General features: G+C 50.0%; 1 long non-coding RNA gene across 1 annotated transcript; it reads left to right on the top strand.

The window, feature by feature from the left end:
• Positions 1-882: 882 nt before the first annotated feature.
• LOC117244814 lies at positions 883-5,534 on the top strand. Its single transcript, XR_004498602.1, has 2 exons — positions 883-1,187; positions 2,962-5,534. It is a non-coding gene; the product is annotated as an uncharacterized LOC117244814 (long non-coding RNA).
• Positions 5,535-5,810: the final 276 nt, after the last annotated feature.

The following is a 5,810-nucleotide window of genomic DNA, read 5'->3' as shown; positions in this document are numbered from 1 at the left end:
TGGCTTTCTTGTTCACCTGGGCTTTGCACCATCCTTTGTCCCTCCTTGTACCTCCTTTATCCCATCTTTTTCTCAAGAAAACGGGGAGAGGAGCTTGTTTGAGCTCTTTGTTCTGCTGCTCAGCACTGGCAGGGACTGGATGCAAAGTAAGATACAGAGTTCCTGGCCCTGCTTTCTGCTCTCCAAGGCCCAGCAAGGTCTGTGACATCCCCAGGCTGTCCCTTGCCTGTGGCTTCCCTTGCAGAGACAGTACTTAGCAAAACTCCTGTAATAGCCTTTTTAAAATGCTCTTAACCCAGTTTCCTCCCAAACAGCCATATGCTGTGAGCTTTGGGAGGGATTGAGAACATGAGAAGGCTGCTCTTTTAAATCCCACAGAAAGGAGGAAAAGTGGCATTCTGAGTGCCTGCAGGCAAGGAGTAGAGGAATCTCACATGGGTTTTGGGGCAGGAAAACCCACATGCCCTCACCAAACTGAAGCCAGCCTCCCCCAGCAAGCAGTTTTCCTACTCAGGGAAAATGTGAGGGAAGCCTCAGTTGCTGTTTTTGCTGTCAGGTTTTGGGTGATGCTCTGGGATGCTGCTGAAACTCGTGAAGAAATGAGACCACGCAGAGGGTGATGAGCTCCAGAGAAGAACCAGATGCTGCAGAGCTGGAGCTCAGCCTCCTGCTGAGTAACCACTTCTCTCCCTGCCAGGGATGGGGAGATCTATCCCAGCTGTTAGGGAGGCTTTTGGAGGGTGCTGAACCAGCCAGGTGCTGTCTCCCAAATCACTGCTGTGGCCTGTGATTGGAGTTAGTGTTTAATTGGGGAGTTAAAGCCCTTAGATTGGGCAAGCTAAGAAAAGCTTCAGATGCTGGGTCACAGACACCCTTCTGGCAGCCACGCTGGGAAGCTGCTGATCCTAGACTTAGGCTTGGAGGGGCTACATGTGGCAGGATCAGCCTTTCCAGGACTTGCAGAGTGGTGCTGAAACCCTCCTTTCCAGATGGTTTGGTGCCAGTGCTGTCCCTCAGTCTGGATCAGCACGTGAGGCTCTGGTGGCTGCCACATGGAGCTCAGCCCTGCCTGGGCCAGGAAAGGGAGCAGTGCCCTGTGGCCAGAATGCCTCCATATGGATGAGAAAGAAGAGTCTGTCTCCATAGCTCTGGGTGGACTTTGTGCAATGAAGCTGAAACACCAGAAGGTAGGATTTCATGTGTTTGCACCAAAGGTCCGTGCCCAGTGCATAAACAGATTAAAACTGGATGTGTTTTTTTCACCTGGGACACCTGACCTTTGGTCCTGGGGGTTTTGCAGCCTTGTGCAGGGGGTGTTGCATCACAGCACCAGGGAAATGAGGGCAATGTGTTCTGTCTCCTGCTTTGGAGGTCTGTGAGCTATTCTGCATTTAGAGAGTGCCTGAGATCCTTTGTTGCATCTGTGGTTGAAGGACAAAGCACAGTGATGGAAGCAGTTCTGAGATGCAGGATCCAGAGGTCAATTAGTGAATGAGCAGGGATAAGAAAATGGAGGTTGAAAAAGAGTCAAAGATATTTACAGCCTGCATGGCCTTCCCTCTCCTGGTGCTTTATTTTTAATGGCTTGCTGCTTTTACCTCTCTTTGTTTAATGAATATATTGCTGAGTTATTGGAAGCGCAAACTGCATCCAAAAACAGGACACTCAGGGTTTATTATATTCATATAACTCAAAAACAGCCAAATTGATTTTTTTTCTTTTTTCTTTCCCCCTCCTACTCCTCCACCTCATTTTTAAACCTTGCAGCAGGCTCAGTGGTAGTGACAGGTGTGAGACTGACAGCACTGGAGATGAGAAGCTGTGTTTAGCTGGTGGGGAGGGCACCCTCTTTTTCCTCCCCTGGTGCTTTATTCCCCTCCAGCCACCTCTCCCTGTGGCTTGGGGCAGGGACAATTTGGTTTTCAGCTCCCCAGTGCTGCTGGAAGGGCTGTGGGAATATGGGGTTGTCCCTCTCCCTGTTCCCTTTGTGCTGGTGTGGTCACCTACCCCTGGATGACCAGAGAGTGGACACACTTAGGACATCCTTGGTCAGCACAGTGTGAACTTGCAGCTCTGAGAAGTCTGTGGGGGAAAAAAACCCCACAAAACATTTAAAATGGTTTCTCTGGGTGTTTTTTTTTTTTTTAAAAAAGCATCTTGGTGAGCCTCCAGTTCATCAGTCTGTCCAGGTAGTACGTTCTGAAGGGACAGAATTAGGTATATTTGGAGGTTTCTGCCCTCTCTTGGGAGTGTTCTCCTGGCTGGAACAGGGATGGATGTGGCAGTAAAGTGTAGGATAATTTTTGGAGCCACAACAGCTGCTGGACTCTGGGACTTTATCCCACAGCCACCCCATCTCTCTGATGGGATCACAGCACCCATAGGCTTCAGGGACAACCCTGCCCTGTCCTCCCGGGATGGAAAAGGGACAGGGGAGGAAACCAGGGGCTAGGAAGATCTCTGCTCTTGGAGAGAAATAAAAGAACCCACCCTCAGTACGAAGCAGCGAGAGGTTTCCAGCTCAGCCCTGGTTAATGAGGGCATTTTGATCTACAATTGTTGACTGCAGAAAGAGCCTCCCTGATAAAAGGGGGAAGGGATGTCCTGGGGGAGAGGGTCGCTGAATATGCATGGCCCCGGGTCTCTTTGTTTAGCTGATATCTGACTATATTTATTCTTCTAGATTACACATTCTGACTGCGGAACAAAGGGCTGGCAGGAGCTGCTCTCTTGTGCTTAATAATTTGAGTGAATTTACATTTCAATGCAGCCCTGTGCCACTTCCCACCCCCCGTGGAAAGAGCAGAATTTCCCTGTTGCGGGGAGGGGGGAAAAGAAACTCCCACCGCAGTGGCCAGGCTGGGAGATTTATTGCTGTTCCTCTCTGAATTTATTCCTCGCCAACCTTGCACACGTGTGCCCACCCGCCTGATGCAGAGATGTTTTTCCTCCCCATTCCAGACTTGCTCAGCCAACTCTGCCTGCCCCACCTCCCTGCTGAGCTCTGTGATTCATCCTCCAGTAATTAACCATCAGCAGCACAGAAAGTACCTGCCTCGACACAAGTGTGAAAAACACTTCTGCACCTAAACGGGAGCCGGACTGAAGCTTTCCACTTCGAGTGACACCCGGGGAGCTGCGAAGTGACAAAAGGAGTTGCCAAAACTCCCCAAACACGTGCTGGTTTCTGTGCAGCATCCTTTGCGCTGTACTTTGGGGTCTGAAAGCACAAAAGCCCCATTTGCTGAGTCTGAGTTGCTTATGGGGGGTGTGGGGGTGGCAGGTTTTTCACTTGCTGGGCTGACCAGGATCCTTGGAGCCCTGCCTGCAGAGAGTGCTTTGACCTGCTTGGCTCATCTCTTGCTCCTCAGCTGAATTTTCCCTGCTCTGCATCCCTGAGTTTATCTCAGAGTAGGATTTTTGCACAGGACACTCGTGCACACAGGATCCTGTGTTGGCTGCCACCCTCTCCTTACTGAGTCCCAGTCCTGCAATTTAATGTTAGGAGAGCTGCACAGTTTTCTCTTGCCTGCCTGATAATAACTTTGCAGGGACTTTATACACTGATAACCCCAGCATGCTACACTCCATTTGGGTCTCTCACCACCAGCTGCTCTGCATCAGCCCATTATAACAAACTGATTATAGCCACAGCTCCTCATTGCTGTTTTAGAGGACATCTCTGCTTTTCTTGAGCTTCTTAGGAGCTGGGCTTTGGGGCCACAAGCCCAGTTTGGGGTTTGCCTGTTGAGATGTGGCTCAATTAATGCTTTTCTTTCACTTACTGTCAAGTCCCATGGTGTCTCACATGGTGCAAAATGAGAGGGATCCTCGCTGCTCTTGGGGAGAAGAAGAAGAAGAACATGAGGAAAGTGCTTCTTGAAGAAGCAGAACATGAGGAAAGTTCAGCCTCAGATGCAGCTGAGCACAGCAGCAGCCTCTTCCAGAAGCTCATTGCACCTGAACTTGTGCCTGTGGGCAGCCAGGGGATAGAGACTTTTGTCCTGAATTAATTTCTTGCCATCTTTTTCCTCCTCTTTGAGCTTGTGTGAGGAGATGGGAGTTGTTGGGCTGTGAGCTGCTCCTCCCATGTTGGAGGGAAGTCAGCTTCCAGCAGGCTCCATATGTGTGACCAGTGGCTTTGAACACACTCAGTTCAGGCCTCCATTGCAACCTGAGCTGCAAAACAACTTGGAAATGTGTTTTATAGCTGTGTTTCACCTTTCCCATGTGGAGAATGTGTCAAGCTCTCTGTGGATGTGTCCCTGTACTGCCCAGAGCTCAATTCCTGGCTTGCAGAGAGCAAGGCAATGATCCCAACTTAGCCAGTGAGAGCTCATGCATGTGATGCTGCTCTTCTTTCTGCTGACATTTCTAGATGTTGGTGTTCTGCAGTGCAGAATGCAGGGAAAAAAACGTTTGAGGAACATGGGCAGAACCAAGACCTTGCCCTGTGTCCTGCTCCAGCACGACAGAGGGAGTTTCCTGCCCTGCATAAATGGTGAGACAGTGTGTGGTTGTCAGCAGTTCTGCCTGAAAACGCCTGCTGGAGCAGGTAACTGTGTTTGTTTTAATGGCTGGATGTATACACTCATTATTTCTCCTTGGTTTTGCATTGTGAACATGCAGAAACGTGGAACCATACATATGTATGTTCCATATCACACACAAATACACAGCCTGCAACACGCACCAGCACAATGCAGCGTTAAACCAGGGGGCTTTCACTTCTCTTAATTACCTAATTACATTGATTCTTACATTCTAGTACGTCTTGGTTTTTATCTGAACTTTCCAGAAGGTGTAAGCAATACACATCTTGTCACATCCCATTTTCACACTAGCGCTGTTGCTGTATGAACCATTGCTCGAAATAAAACACGACGAGAATAGGCAGCCATCTGTCTGGGAAGCACATGCAGTCCCAGATGGCAGCTCCTCTCCTGCTTGCTGGTAGCAGAGTCCTCTGCCTGAGGAACACAGCAGAAATGTGTAACAGTTCAGCAGGGATATGTAGAACGTGTGGTCCTCCCCCGGGCTGGGGCTCCAGCGATGGGAGGGGAGGGAAACTTGAAACTTGGAGCACGGAGCCCATCCCTAAGGAGGGCAGGTGTTCATCTCACTCACTCTGTGCTCAGCTCTCTGGGAATGAGGTTCCCCACCCTGTCTGTGTGAATATTCCTTTGGAATGGTGATTTCCATCACGGGGGCCTGATGGAAAAAGAGCCCACAGGACCTTGTAAAGCCGGAGGGAGGTAAAAGCCCCTGAGCAGTTCTCTCTGGACTGCCCACACAGGTGACTCTGCTCGGTTTGCAGGCAGCTTGGTCACCGAGAACTGGCACATGCCAACCTCCAAGGGTCACAAACCACCTCACAGCCAGTGTCCCTCCACCAAGGAGCTGCCCTGTGTCGTTCAGGACAAGTGACACTGCTGCCACCCCTCAGGCAGTGCTGCTTGTGAAACCACAGCATGGCAATGTTTCCTGCCAGCAGAGGTGAATGGTGATGAAATACCTCTGCTTAGCAAAGCCTGGTCATTTCTGCTGGACTCGGCATCCAGGGGTTCCTTTCACTGATCAAATTTAGCAGAAAAAGCCCAAGAATGTGTAAAGCACCAAGCCTGGGAGTGGCTGGGTGAGAATGCAGCTTCCTTATTCTTTAAACTTTCTGCCCCTGCACACAGTTTTTAATCTGGCCTGAGGGGGGGATAAAGGATATCAGGACAGGTTTCTACAGAACTGAAGAATACAGAAGAAATTATCACAAAAGGAATGACAGCCCTCGGGAGAGGCACCCAAAGCCTGGTTTT

Source organism: Parus major, chromosome 8 (assembly GCF_001522545.3).
Source record: "Parus major isolate Abel chromosome 8, Parus_major1.1, whole genome shotgun sequence".
Classification (NCBI taxonomy): Eukaryota; Metazoa; Chordata; class Aves; order Passeriformes; family Paridae; genus Parus; species Parus major.
This window is presented reverse-complemented; position numbering and strand designations above follow the sequence as displayed.